This window comes from Pseudophryne corroboree, chromosome 8 (genome assembly GCF_028390025.1).
Source record: "Pseudophryne corroboree isolate aPseCor3 chromosome 8, aPseCor3.hap2, whole genome shotgun sequence".
Taxonomy (NCBI): domain Eukaryota; kingdom Metazoa; phylum Chordata; class Amphibia; order Anura; family Myobatrachidae; genus Pseudophryne; species Pseudophryne corroboree.
This window is the reverse complement of record NC_086451.1, coordinates 170,332,200-170,348,111: the sequence shown is the minus strand read 5'-3', so window position 1 is coordinate 170,348,111 and position 15,912 is coordinate 170,332,200. Positions and strand designations below refer to the sequence as shown.

General features: G+C 46.9%; 2 non-coding genes across 2 annotated transcripts; both read right to left on the bottom strand.

Moving 5' to 3' along the window:
• Positions 1-10,593: 10,593 nt before the first annotated feature.
• Positions 10,594-10,708, bottom strand: LOC134953721 (U5 spliceosomal RNA). The gene has a single exon (XR_010185731.1). It is a non-coding gene; the product is annotated as a U5 spliceosomal RNA (small nuclear RNA).
• Positions 10,709-12,365: 1,657 nt separating this feature from the next.
• LOC134953802 (U5 spliceosomal RNA) lies at positions 12,366-12,481 on the bottom strand. The gene has a single exon (XR_010185791.1). It is a non-coding gene; the product is annotated as a U5 spliceosomal RNA (small nuclear RNA).
• Positions 12,482-15,912: the final 3,431 nt, after the last annotated feature.

The window sequence follows — 15,912 nt, the reverse complement described above, 5'->3', positions numbered from 1 at the left end:
TGGTCCCGAAGCCGGACGGCTCAGTCAGACCAATCTTAAATCTGAAATCCCTTAATTTCTACCTAAAGAAATTCAATTTCAAGATGGAATCTCTCAGGGTAGTGATCTCCAGTCCGGGGGATAAAGGAGATTTCATGGTTTTGGTAGACATAAAGGATGCCTACTTACATGTTCCCATTTAGCCACTGCATCAAGCTACCTGAGGTTTGCAATTCAGGATTGTCATTACCAATTTCAGACGTTGCCGTTTGGTCTTTCCACGGCTCCGAGGATTTTCACCAGGGTGATGGCGGAAATGATGGTTCTCCTTCGCAAGCAAGGAGTCACAATTATCCCGTACTTGGATGATCTCCTGATAAAGGACGCGATCCCGGTACCAGTTGGTGCAAAACATCTACTCTCCCTGACAGTTCTTTAACAACATGGTTGGCTCCTAAACTTGCCAAAATCGCAGTTGGTCCTAATGACGCGGTTGTTGTTTTTGGGAGTGATACTGGACACAGAAGAGGTTTTCTTCTAGTGGAATGGCTCTGGAGATCCAGAGTCTGGTCAAACAAATTCTGAAACCAGCAAGAGTGTTAATCCATCAATGCATTCTGTTGCTGGGGAAGATGGTTGCGGCCTACGATGCCATTCAGTTTGGCAGGCTCCATGCCAGAGTGTTCCAGTGGGACCTGTTGGACAAGTGGTCCGGATCCCACCTACACATGCACCGGAGGATAATCCTGTCTTCCAAGACCAGAATCTCACTCCATTGGTGGCTGCACAGTTCTCACCACCTAGAGGGGCGATGGTTTGGGATCCAGGACGGGATCCTAGGGACCACGGATGCAACCCTCCGAGGCTGGGGAGCAGTCACACAGGGGGAAAACATCCAAGGAAGATGGTCAAGTCAGGAAAGTTGTCTCCACATAAATGTTCTGGAGTTAAGGGCCATTTAATAACTGCAGACACAGTACGCACTGGGACGGGTGCCCAGCATCCTCTACGGAATAAGAGAAAAGGATTTACCAGTAGGTATTAAAATCCTATTTTCTCTAACGTCCTAGAGGATGCTGGGGACTCCGTAAGGACCATGGGGATAGACGGGCTCCGCAGGAGACATGGGCACTTTAAGAAAGACTTTAGTTCTGGGTGTGCACTGGCTCCTCCCTCTATGCCCCTCCTCCAGACCTCAGTTTGATACTGTGCCCAGTGGAGACTGGGTGCTTTTCAGGAGCTCTCCTGAGCTTTCTGACAGAAAGTATTTTGTTAGGTTTTTAATTTTCAGGGAGCACTGCTGGCAACAGACTCCCTCATCGAGGGACTGAGGGGAGAGAAGCAGCCCTACTCTCTGAGTTGCAAGGTCCTGCTTCTTAGGCTACTGGACACCATTAGCTCCAGAGGGATTGGTACGCAGGATCTCACCCTCGCCGTCCGTCCCAGAGCCACGCCGCCGTCCCCCTCGCAGAGCCGGAAGATAGAAGCCGGGTGAGTATGAGAAGAAAAGAAGACTTCAGAGGCGGCAGAAGACTTCATGATCTTCACTGAGGTAACGCACAGCACTGCAGCTGTGTGCCTTTGCTCCCATACACCTCACATACTCCGGTCACTGTAAGGGTGCAGGGCGCAGGGGGGGCGCCCTGGGCAGCAATATAAACCTCTTTCGCAAAAATATAACATATATACAGCTGGGCACTGTATAAATGTATGAGCCCCCACCAATTTTACAGTTTAAGCGGGACAGAAGCCCACCTCCGAGGGGGCGGGGCTTCTCCCTCAGCACTCACCAGCGCCATTTTTTCTCCACAGCACCGCTGAGAGGAAGCTCCCCGGACTCTACCCTGCTTATACCACGTTAGACAAGAGGGTTGAAAAGAGGGGGGGGGGGCACATAATTCGCAAATTACATACAGCAGCACTACTGGGCAAACATTAAGTTACTGTTTTATTCCTGGGTTATATAGCGCTGGGGTGTGTGCTGGCATACTCCCTCTCTGTCTCTCCAAAGGGCCTTGTGGGGAAACTGTCTTCAGAAAAAGCATTCCCTGTGTGTGTGGTGTGTCGGTACACGTGTGTCGACATGTCTGAGGAAGAAGGCTATATTAGAGAGGAGCGGGAGCAAATGAATGTGGTTTCTCTGCCGACAGCTGATTGGATGGATATGTGGAATGTTTTAAATGCTAGTGTAAACTCATTGCACAAAAGATTAGACAAGGCAGAAGCTTTGGGACAGTCAGGGTCTCAACCCATGCCTGATCCTATGTTGCAGGGACTGTCAGGGTCTCATAAGCGCCCACTATCCCAGTTTGTTGACACAGATACCGACACGGATTCTGACTCCAGTGTCGATTACGATGATGCAAAGTTACAGCCAAAATTGGCAAAATCCATTCGATTTATGATTATGGCAATAAAAGATGTTTTGCACATCACAGAGTAACCCCCTGTCGCTGACAAGAGGGTACATATGTACAAGGGAAAGAAGCCTGAGGTAACCTTTCCCCCCTCACACGAGCTAAACGAGTTATGTAAAAAAGCTTGGAAATCTCCAGATAAAAGACTGCAGATATCCAAAAGGAATCTTATGGCGTATCCTTTCCCATCAACGGATAGGTTACGATGGGAATCCTCCCCTAGGGTGGACAAAGCATTAACACGCTTATCCAAGAAGGTAGCCCTCCCGTCCCAGGATACGGCTACCCTCAAAGAGTGTGCTGACCGCAAACAGGAGATTACCCTGAAGTCCATTTATACACATTCAGGTACCTTACTCAGACCGGCAATTGCGTCGACCTGGGTGTGTAGTGCTGTAGCGGCATGGACAAATGCCTTATCTGAGGGGATGGATAGCCTAGACAAGGATACTATTTTATTGACCCTGGGGCATATAAGAGATGCTGTCCTATATATGTGTGTATGCAAACTACCGGTGGTGCTGCAGGGCCCACACCCTTTTACTTGTCTTGTAGAGCCCAGCTGCTGCAAGAAATCAGCTTGAATGCTTCAGGGGCTTGGGCATGGCCAACATGAGCCCCACACCGAAGGAGGGTGGGGGTGTTTAATGCAAACTTGGGGTTATCCAAGCGCCGCAAAAGACCGCCATGCCCCGCATGCCCCTTTTCTCTTTTCATATACAGATGAGGGTTCCAGCCAACTTTGGCCCACTGCTTGGATGACATCACTGAATGCAAATCCGTCTGCTGCAGACCTTCCCCCAGGAATGCTTGCAATAGTTGTTGCATATGGTTTAATGTCTGAGGGTGCTTCAGTATTAGGCAGCCTTCCGCCCTCCCATGTTCATCAGAAAAGATGTGGTCTCCCTGCAGTTGTTGTCCCCAGACGAGAGTTCCCTTGTGCTTCCTCAGTTAAATCTCCTTAACTTGACGAGGGTGTGCCCGAGCAGCCGCCCTCCCCAGCCCTTTCCCAACACATACTTATCTTGCATATGAGATCTCTTGATCATGAAGATAGTTCTCACAGGTTGAGGTTCATCCTGGCCCCGCTCCCCGCTGGAGAGCGCTGATGGGGACAGCAACGGGGCTTCAGCAGCAGGGTGAGTATGTGTGGCCAGAGACCTCCCTTCCCATGTGCAGGCCTGCAGAGTGTGCCGCGCAGGATGGGGCATGTGACACTCTCCCTCCCTGGGGCTCTTCCAGATGTAGCTCCTCAGCAGTATTTTTCCCGGGCTGCGCGGCGCTCTCCCCGACTGGCATCCGCCCTGGAACACTGCCTTCCTCAACGCAACATCAGCAGGGGGCCCGGGCCTCATCACCTTCCCAGGTCTTTCTCATGTATGTATCATGTATGTGAGTGTGATATATGTATGAATCATATATGTTTGTGATATATATATATATATATATATTCCATAGACAAAAAACCTTACGGTTTCACATGTCCCATTAAGGCTTCTTAGACATGATCGAAATTTCAGAAACCTGTTGTAACTCTTCCACTCAAACTCCAAAAAGCAATGAAATTCCGATCATTAAGGCTGACGCCTTAATGGACGTGTTCCTTGCGCAATACAGATATGGTATGCCATCACAGCCTGTGGGTAAGTGCAGATTCAGCACTCTCACAGAGTGAGATTGCTGTCACTCACACAATGGTGGAGCTGCTAATTCACAGATTTGTGTGCTCATTGGAATACACACATGCAGTCTATGCAACTGAAGGTCTGAGCGGAAGACAAAGCTGCTCAGATGAGGTAAGAGTGTTGTTGATTGGAGGGAGGAAATCGGTGTGGATGGGGGAACAGAAGTGTGTGGATAGAGGGAACACTAAGCAGCACTAATGGGGGGGACAAAGAAACACGGGGTAATTCAGACCGCAGCAGCAGCGATTGCAGTCTGAATTAGTTTGTGAGGTGCGCACGTGCAATGGCCGCACTGCGCGTGCGTACCCCAGGAGCCCAGTGAGATGCTATCACCCTGCCTGATTGATAGGCAGAGGTGGTTGCGGGGAAGGAAGGGGGCGAGCAAACAGCGTTAGAATGCCATTGGCAGGGCATGGTCTGCACAACGGAGGCGTTTCCGGACCACTGGGGGGTGGGCTGTGGCGGTTATCCCCCTGCCAAGAGCGCAGGATCCACTAAATTTACCTTCAGGATGTCAGCTACATGAATGGGGTAAGAGTGGTGTGGATAGGGGGTAGATTAAGCAGCAAGTATGGGAAGGGAGACAGAGCGGTGTAGATGGGGGAAATGGTGCAGATGGGTTGAAAACACTGGCATGGATGGGTAGAAAACTGGTGCAGATGGGAGAGAAGACAGTGTGCTATGTATTGGAGGAGGCAGAGTGACGTTGAAGAAGGAAACACTGAGCAGCACAGAGAAAAGGAAACGGTGGTACAGACAAGGCACAGGTGGGGAAAGATGGTACAGACTAGCACAGATGGGAGAACACAGCAGTAGGGATTGGGGAAGACAGGGCAGCATGGGGGTGTATAGGGGAAGTAAGTGTAGATGCATAGTCCGTAGATGGGGTATTATAGTTTAGCAAATAACCAAGATGTTTGAGGGAGCTAAATGTGTATACTAAGTGAGATGGATGTATGGAGTGAGAAGGATGTTGTAACAAGGTGGCATTGTTGTGGTGACTGAATGGGATGGTTGTGGGCACTGTGTGGGATGGGAGCACCACAAAACTGCACAGACCTTCAGTTGCATAGACTGCATGTGTGTATTCCAATGAGCACACAAATCTGTGAATTAGCAGCTCCACCATTGTGTGAGTGACAGCAATCTCACTCTGTGAGAGTGCTGAATCTGCACTTACCCACAGGCTGTGATGGCATACCATATCTGTATTGCGCAAGGAACACGTCCATTAAGGCGTCAGCCTTAATGATCGGAATTTCATTGCTTTTTGGAGTTTGAGTGGAAGAGTTACAACAGGTTTCTGAAATTTCGATCATGTCTAAGAAGCCTTAATGGGACATGTGAAACCGTAAGGTTTTTTGTCTATGGAATTTCATCGCTTTTTTTAAATTTATTTTTTTTATTCAGAAATGTAAAATTTCACTGTAAGAATAAACATTTGATTTTTTAAATGTTTAATGAAAATGTTCGTATAACATCACTGTTCTGTGCAAAATAATTTTATTTACCAAACCGAATTGTTTAAGGTCCGTACACACTTAACGATTTAATGAGCGACGTCGCTCATTTTCCCCCTCCTTGAGCGACATCGCTCGTTTTATCGTTAAGTGTATATGCCGCCAGCGAAGAAACAATGCGCGGCCCCGCGGGTCGGCAACATTCGTCGCTGTCGGTAGGGCATGCATGAAGGATGTGGACTGTCATCCACGACCTTCATACAGGGCTGGCGGGGGCGTGACGTCACTGAGCAATATGAGCGGTCATACCGCTCAGTGTGTACAGCCGGCCGCCGGCCCGGGAGGGGGAAACATTAGACAATGTCGCTCACAGAGCGACATCGTTTAATGTGTATGGGCCTTTAGACTTTGGTCAAAATATTTTGCAGCTGATGCAGGGAGGGGGGTAGGCGGCAGCAGCATGTAACTGAGGCTGGAGGTAGGCGTGAAATGCATTGCTTGTACGTGTGAGTGCGTGGTGTCAGGTGCTGCGCATGTATATGTGTGTGTGTCAGGTGCTGCCTGTGTATGTGTGTCAGGTCCTGTGTGTGTGTGTGTGTGTGTGTGTCAGGTGCTGCGTGTATATATGAGTGTGTCTGATGAAGCGTGTGTATGCGTCAGCTGCCGCACGTGTGTGTGTGTCAGGTGTTGCGGGTGTATATGTGTGCGAGTATCATGTGCTCCGCGTGTGTACAAGTGTATGTCTGGTGCTGCGCATGAATACGTATGTCTGTGTCAGGTGCTGCGCGTGTACATTAGTGTGCGTCAGGTGCTGCGCGTGTACATGAGTGTGTATTAGGTGCTGTGCATGTACATGAGTGTGCGTCAGGTGCTGCGTGTGTACATGAGTGTGCATTAGGTGCTGCGCGTGTACATGTGTGTGCGTCAGGTGCTGCACGTGTCTATGTGTGTGTCAGGTGCTGCATGTGTATATTAGTGTGTCTGATGGTGTGCGTGTATATGTATGTGTCAGGTGCTCCGTTTATATGTATGTGTCAGGTGCTGCGTGTATATGCATGTGTCAGGTGCTGCGTGTATATGTATGTGTCAGGTGCTGCGTGTATATGTATGTGTCAGGTGCTGCGTGTATATGTATGTGTCAGGTGCTGCGTGTACATGCATGTGTCAGGTGCTGCATGTTTATTTTATTGTGTCTGATGCTACGTGTGTGTGTCAGGTGCCGCATGTGTATATGTGTGTGTGTCAGGTGTTGCGCGTGTGTGTGTCAGGTGCTGCATGTATATTTTATTGTGTCTGATGCTACGTGTGTGTGTCAGGTGCCGCACGTGTATGTGTGTGTGTGTGTGTCAGGTGTTGCGCGTGTATGTGTATGTCAAGTGCCGTTCCCCTTCTTCCCATCCCAGCTCTCTCTATAGAATACAGCTCTGCACCCAGAGAGAGGGAAAGACCAGGGGGCTGATCACTGCACTGCTCACTTTTTGGTCATGAGTTCGGCCTCCTGTTTCTTCCAGTGCTGTGTTCCTGCAGCCCAGCCCTCCCTGTTGTGCCAGAGAATCAGCCCTTCCTTCCCCTGCCAGTGAGAGAGAGTCCGAGGCAGAGACACTCTTCCCGTAGCTGGCCTACCCCCAGTACTTCAGCACTGGCCATGCGGCAGTCAACAAAGGAGACCAGCAGGGGGTTCTGGCAGCATCAGCTGTGGCCGCAGCTGGATCGGGGAGGCCTGCAGTGTCTGAGGTGGGCAGCACTTCCTCCGCCGCTGTCACCTTCCCCTGCCGGAGAGAAAGCCAGAGACATACCCTTCCCGCAGCTGGGCTACCCCTAGTACCTCATCGCTGGCCAGGCAGAAGTCTATGGAGGGGACCGGCAGGGGTTTCGGGGCCGCAGCAGCAGCGGCCGAAGCCAGATCAGGGAGGCCTGCAGGGTCAGAGCTGGGCAGCACTTCCACCAACACTGTCACCTCTGTGCTGGGCATGTACACCAGTCCGTACAGACGGAGGTGTCCACAACAGGCAGCAGTATAATGAGTCAGACAAACTCATTACACGCTGCCCACTGCTGCGCCGCATGCCCTCGATGGAGGAAGCCTAGATGCGGTCCCCAGCTGCAGCGAGGGAGAAGGGTGATCACATCACCCTTAAACCCGGCACCTCACAATCAGCTGGGGATCTGCAGTAGCTTCATCTCTCTCTTCCTCTCCCTCTCTGACAGCACAGCAGCCCCTCTGGGTTCCATGTAGCTCTGCCCCCCTGCTCACAGTTCACTTGGCCTCTCCTGATTAAAAAGAAAATAAGAGCCTGACCTGCTGCTCAGATGCGAGGAGGGGACGGGCGGTAGGTCCTCTGTGAGTGCAGTACACAGTCAAAATTAACTCTGACTCCTCACAACAGTGTGGACTGCGGGCGACGTCATATGCCAATTTGGGTGTGCTTGCCGCACTACCTGCCCATCAAGCCCAACGTGGTGCCATGGTGCCAGCCCCACCCACTATACGGATTCCATTTTGTATTAGGAACCCTATAACAACATTCCGACATCCCTCCCTATGACGCTGCCATCCATACACTGCCATTCTCATATATCCGTACACCGCCACTCTCATACACAACTGTACACTGTTGCTCTCATATATCCATACACTGCCGCTCTCATACATCCGTACAACCCCGCTCTTATACATCCGTACAACTCCGCACTCTTACAGACGCACACTGCCGCACTCTTACAGACGCACACCATCACACTCATACAGCCGCACACCGATGCAGTTATACAGCCGTACATTGCCGCTCTCATACATCCGCACACTGCCGCTCTCATATATCCGCACACTGCCGCTCACATCTATGCATACATAGCCTCCATACATCTACACATCAAATCCCCGCGCAAGGGAACACTGAAAATAGGATTTTGGTACTTACCAGGTAAATCCTTTTCTTTGAATCCATAGGGGGCACTGGAGTACTCTTAGGGATATGGACGGGCGTAGCCGAACAAAGGCACTGAATATTTAAATTTAGGACTCTCCCCCCTCCATATCCCCGAGTACCTCAGTGTACTCTCTCAGTGTTTTTTACTGAGCGAACAGGAACTATATAGAGAGGTTGACAATGGAGAATACCTATAACATAACGGACAACAACAAAGTTGACCCATAACCTTACTGTCAACTAAACAGTTGACACCATAACCGATAGAACTTTATAATTTGAACCAATCGGTGAAAATGTGTTACCATAAGCTCCTCTGAGCTTAATATCAATCAAGTAAAACTTTTTACCCTAAGCTCCCTTGAGCTTAAAACAACCCAGGTAAAACTGCTCTGGGTGGGCGTCCAGTGCCCCCTATGGATTCAAAGAAAAGGATTTACCTGGTAAGTACCAAAATCCTATTTTCTTTATCATCCACTAGGGGTCACTGGAGTACTCTTGGGACGTACCAAAGCTTCCCTCGTGGGCGGGAGAGCTGTTTGATACTTGTAACAGTAGGCAGGCCAAAGCCAGATGCTGATGGCGCCACCATTCATAACGTGTAAACGTGCACAAACGTGGTGCACTAAAGGCTATGTAGCCGCGTCGTAGACGCTCCACGACCCGCTGGGTCTGACATTCCCACAGAACCTGTGGGATGAGCTATTACTGACGTAGGCGATTGTAACTTAGCCTTAAAGTAAGCCTGACTTGTAGTCATTATTATTATCCAACTGGATAATGTCTGCTGAGAAACTGGCTAACCCCAGTTGGCAGTATCATAGAGAACAAACAACGTATTCATATCACGTACTGTAGACGTTCGGGACATATATAAACGCGTAATGCGTGTACCACATTCAGAATTCTAGAATGTGCTGTCCACACAGGAACCACTATTGGTATATTGATGTGAAGGATACGAAAGCGGAATTCGTCCGAAAATCTGCTTTGTCATGAGAAAACTCAAATACGGTGGCTTGGAATACAAGGCACCCAAATATGAAAACAAAACCCTTGCCGAAGCCAAGGCTAGAAGAAAAATATTTTCCAAAGTGAGAAACTTAATCCCCATTTGTTGTAAGGGTTCAAAATATGAAAACTGTAAGAAATCTGAACCCAACCTCAAGCAACCTGGCGCTGTAGGTGGGATAAATAGAGTCTGAACTTTGATGACACCTTGTAGAAAGATGTGTACAGACGCAATAGAGGCAAACGTCTTTGAAAATAAGTTTACCATACAGATATCTGCACTGAGAGTGCAGGTAAACGCAGTTTTCCATCCCACCCCGTTTAACAGAATACGGGTAACTTGAAGGATGATGTCGGATACTTCCGAGGTTTACCACCTATGTAAGCACACGAAATTTTGTAATAATGGGCTGCCTTAAGCGGCTTACTAGCTTGTAACATGGTTGGTGTAACCGATACTGTAATGCTCCATTTCTTAAGATGGCGGTCTGAACCCTCACCCCGTCAACCGCAGCTGCGGTACATACGTAATAGGTACATAGGTAACTATGGGTAAAAGACCGTTCCCTGATGTAACAGGTTGGACGTATTATGAGCGGCCCAAGATCGTGTGCAAGTATTCCTTGGAAAATCGAGAAGCAAACTTCTCCGAAACCCATGAGATACCACCAGTATGACTGTGACGAACTGTCTTATGATCCGTTTTGGCAACGGAGAGAGCAGCGGAAAATGGTGGAGCCAGATACACGATGCTGAATGACCACATGAATGTGAGAGACTCCACCGCCACTGCCCTTGTGATGTGTTTTGTACACATACTGAGCTTTTGTAATTGTGGCGAGATGCCATCATGTATACTTGAGGGTAACCCCCTTCTGTGGACTCACATATGAAACACCTCTGGATTTAATGTCCAGTTTTCAGGATCCAAATCCTGACGGGTGAGATCATCTGTCTAACAGATGTCCACTCACGGAATGATCTCTTGACATTTTCACATAATGGTGTTCTGAGCCATTGAGGATTTGAGTTACCTGCCGCATTGCCATGCGGCTTCTTGGTTCTCACTGTTGTTGTGTATGCAACTGCCGTTGCCTTGTTTGACTGCTTAAGCCCAGCGTGAGCCAGGCATCAAAAAATTACATGAAACTCACGGTTGTTCCTCTCCACGGAAATCTTTAGTAAAAGGCGAAAGATTTATTCGTTCTGAAGAGAAACCAGAGTATATCCCTGGTCAGACTGAAAGTGAATCATGTATTGCATTGTAAAATGCACGGAGTTCTAGGACATTTATCGACAGCAATCTGTCGTGTTTTAGAACCTTTGTCACTGATTTTAACTACAAATCCTGACCCTCTGCGACTGTCGTCCAGAGTATATGCACCCTTGTCCCTCTGTGGGAAACGCGAGTGAAGGGTGGCAAACTAAATTGAAAACACATCTTTATTCTTAATAGGTGAATACACCAATGTACCGCTAGTGTGCGTGTTTTGCACTAATTACTAGATGTACATTATTCTTGCTGGTGTAGTAGGTAAAAGTCTTTGATTTACCGTATTTATAATCTTACCTAGGAATTGACATCGTTTAGACGGAATTAGATGCGATTGTTTTCGAACTTGATCTGCTACCGCAGTATACCTTAGTAGCGCAAGTTAGAGGAACTTTGTTGAGACAGAGTTCTTATGTGAGATGAGCTATCATCCCAACATCACTTTGGTAAATACCCGAAGCGATAAGCAACGGTAGACCTGAAATGGTTAATGGTTGTGGCGATTTGCAAACGCTAGAACCTGTGATGAACAAACCGGACTGGGTAAATACGCATTGTGAAGATCAAATGCAATTATGCAAATTTTGTGGCTCCAATAAGCAAATACTAACCGCAGAAAATCCATTTTCCAAGTGTAGTAAATGACTTGCTGATTGATATTGCGACGGAGCAGTTTGGTTTTGCTCAAACAGAGGGGAATAAGTAACTCTGACTCTGTTGGCGTACTACTGCCTGGTTTATAAACCAGCAAAACTAAATGGCCACCTGCCAAACCGTTCGACAGAGGCAGTTTTGTACTTTAAGCTGTAAATAGCTGAGACATGTATGAGTTGAAATCATGAAACCTCGCAAATGTAACATGTAAAGACGCGCTGTGATCAAACCACTGGCTTGCTGACTGTAACGTCCTGTCGTTACAAGGCGTGACTGTTTCTTATAAAGGGGTAAAACGCCGTTACAAGTATACTGTATGCGGTAATGGCTGAATATCATAAAGGGATAAAACGCCGTTACAAGTATATCAAATTTAGGAGCAAACAAGCTCTGGCCTTGTCGCGCTTAACTAGCGACAATGAAAATAACCGGCGTTAGCAGAAGCTTTACAGATATACTCTGCAGCTTCTTTTAACCGTGATCGTCATTGTTTCATACATAGATTCTAGTGACCCAAATGTATCCTGGGTTTTTATAATGTTTGACAGAAACGCATCTACCAATGGCGGATCGCGTCCTTTTGGAAACGATTATGTATGGTTGTCCAAAACCCCGCACTATCTGAGTGCTGGACGAATGTACCCTTCTCACTCGTAGTTATCGGTGTGAGATTTGACATAGAATCGTGCATTAAATTATAAGACCAGTGAAATAAAAACTCTGGTACCCAAAGGGAAATTGGCCCTTTGGAAAGACTGTCTTTTGTTAGAGCTGGCGGAGTCATTCCGAGACTCCGATGTTACCGCTCTTTTAATTTGAATTGCCAATGTTAACCTAGGCTTTTTAAAATTATTTTTAGTCTGTACTAGAGCCTTACTCGCTATGTAGACAGACACCATAATAGGCAACAGACAGACACTTGCACGACTTAATGAAGTTATTATGTGTCATATATATATATAAATGTTATTGCTGAACAGCATATTCATATGAAACTCATGCTTGTTTCTCTCTACGGAAATCTTTAGCCAAAAACAAAAGATTTATTCGATATGAAGAGAAACCAAAGTATTCTTTATAGAGATGAGCGGGTTCGGTTTCTTTGAATCCGAACCCGCACGAACTTCACTTTTTTTTCCACGGGTCCGAGCGACTCGGATCTTCCCGCCTTGCTCGGTTAACCCGAGCGCGCCCGAACGTCATCATGACGCTGTCGGATTCTCGCGAGACTCGGATTCTATATAAGGAGCCGCGCGTCGCCGCCATTTTCACTCGTGCATTGAGATTGATAGGGAGAGGACGTGTCTGGCGTCCTCTCCATTAGAATAGAGATAGATAGATTAGATAGAGAGAGATTGTGCAGAGTCGCAGACAGAGTTAGTTTACCACAGTCAGTGACCAGTGCAGTTGCTAGTTAACATTTATTTAATATAATATATCCGTTCACTTCTCTCTGCTATATCCGTTCTCTGCCTGAAAAAAAAAACGATACACAGCACAGTCAGTCACACAGTGTGACTCAGTCTGTGTGCACTCAGCTCAGCCCAGTGTGCTGCACAGTCATCAATGTATAAATTAAAAGCTTATAATTAATTGTGGGGGAGACTGGGGAGCACTGCAGGTTGTTAGCAGGAGCCAGGAGTACAATTATATTAATTAACAGTGCACACTTTTGCTGCAGGAGTGGTGACCAGTGCCTGACCACCAGTATAGTATTGTTGTATACTAGTAATATCTCTTTAAATATCAACCAGTCTATATTAGCAGCAGACACAGTACAGTGCGGTAGTTCACGGCTGTGGCTACCTCTGTGTCGGCACACGGCAGGCAGTCCGTCCGACCAGAATTGTATTATTTATTATTATATACCTACCACCTAACCGTGGTTTTTTTTTCATTCTTTATACCGTCATAGTGTCATCCTAATTGTTACGAGTATACTACTATCTCTTTATCAACCAGTGTACAGTGCGGTAGTTCACGGCTGTGGCTACCTCTGTGTCGGCACACGGCAGGCAGTCCGTCCGACCAGAATTGTATTATTTATTATTATATACCTACCACCTAACCGTGGTTTTTTTTTCATTCTTTATACCGTCATAGTGTCATCCTAATTGTTACGAGTATACTACTATCTCTTTATCAACCAGTGTACAGTGCGGTAGTTCACGGCTGTGGCTACCTCTGTGTCGGCACACGGCAGGCAGTCCGTCCGACCAGAATTGTATTATTTATTATTATATACCTACCACCTAACCGTGGTTTTTTTTTCATTCTTTATACCGTCATAGTGTCATCCTAATTGTTACGAGTATACTACTATCTCTTTATCAACCAGTGTACAGTGCGGTAGTTCACGGCTGTGGCTACCTCTGTGTCGGCACACGGCAGGCAGTCCGTCCGACCAGAATTGTATTATTTATTATTATATACCTACCACCTAACCGTGGTTTTTTTTTCATTCTTTATACCGTCATAGTGTCATCCTAATTGTTACGAGTATACTACTATCTCTTTATCAACCAGTGTACAGTGCGGTAGTTCACGGCTGTGGCTACCTCTGTGTCGGCACACGGCAGGCAGTCCGTCCGACCAGAATTGTATTATTTATTATTATATACCTACCACCTAACCGTGGTTTTTTTTTCATTCTTTATACCGTCATAGTGTCATCCTAATTGTTACGAGTATACTACTATCTCTTTATCAACCAGTGTACAGTGCGGTAGTTCACGGCTGTGGCTACCTCTGTGTCGGCACACGGCAGGCAGTCCGTCCGACCAGAATTGTATTATTTATTATTATATACCTACCACCTAACCGTGGTTTTTTTTTCATTCTTTATACCGTCATAGTGTCATCCTAATTGTTACGAGTATACTACTATCTCTTTATCAACCAGTGTACAGTGCGGTAGTTCACGGCTGTGGCTACCTCTGTGTCGGCACACGGCAGGCAGTCCGTCCGACCAGAATTGTATTATTTATTATTATATACCTACCACCTAACCGTGGTTTTTTTTTCATTCTTTATACCGTCATAGTGTCATCCTAATTGTTACGAGTATACTACTATCTCTTTATCAACCAGTGTACAGTGCGGTAGTTCACGGCTGTGGCTACCTCTGTGTCGGCACACGGCAGGCAGTCCGTCCGACCAGAATTGTATTATTTATTATTATATACCTACCACCTAACCGTGGTTTTTTTTTCATTCTTTATACCGTCATAGTGTCATCCTAATTGTTACGAGTATACTACTATCTCTTTATCAACCAGTGTACAGTGCGGTAGTTCACGGCTGTGGCTACCTCTGTGTCGGCACACGGCAGGCAGTCCGTCCGACCAGAATTGTATTATTTATTATTATATACCTACCACCTAACCGTGGTTTTTTTTTCATTCTTTATACCGTCATAGTGTCATCCTAATTGTTACGAGTATACTACTATCTCTTTATCAACCAGTGTACAGTGCGGTAGTTCACGGCTGTGGCTACCTCTGTGTCGGCAGTCGGCAGGCAGTCCGTCCATCCATAATTGTATTATTATTATAATATATACCACCTAACTGTGGTTTTTTTTGCATTCTTTATACCGTCGTCATAGTGTCATACTAGTTGTTACGAGTATACTACTATCTCTTTATCAACCAGTGTACAGTGCGGTAGTTCACGGCTGTGGCTACCTCTGTGTCGGCAGTCGGCAGGCAGTCCGTCCATCCATAATTGTATTATTATTATAATATATACCACCTAACCGTGGTTTTTTTTTCATTCTTTATACCGTCGTCATAGTGTCATACTAGTTGTTACGAGTATACTACTATCTCTTTATCAACCAGTGTACAGTGCGGTAGTTCACGGCTGTGGCTACCTCTGTGTCGGCAGTCGGCAGGCAGTCCGTCCATCCATAATTGTATTATTATTATAATATATACCACCTAACCGTGGTTTTTTTATACCACCTAACCGTGGCAGTCCGTCCATAATTGTATACTAGTATCCAATCCATCCATCTCCATTGTTTACCTGAGGTGCCTTTTAGTTCTGCCTATAAAATATGGAGAACAAAAAAGTTGAGGTTCCAAAATTAGGGAAAGATCAAGATCCACTTCCACCTCGTGCTGAAGCTGCTGCCACTAGTCATGGCCGAGACGATGAAATGCCAGCAACGTCGTCTGCCAAGGCCGATGCCCAATGTCATAGTACAGAGCATGTCAAATCCAAAACACCAAATATCAGAAAAAAAAGGACTCCAAAACCTAAAATAAAATTGTCGGAGGAGAAGCGTAAACTTGCCAATATGCCATTTACCACACGGAGTGGCAAGGAACGGCTGAGGCCCTGGCCTATGTTCATGGCTAGTGGTTCAGCTTCACATGAGGATGGAAGCACTCAGCCTCTCGCTAGAAAACTGAAAAGACTCAAGCTGGCAAAAGCACCGCAAAGAACTGTGCGTTCTTTGAAATCCCAAATCCACAAGGAGAGTCCAATTGTGTCGTT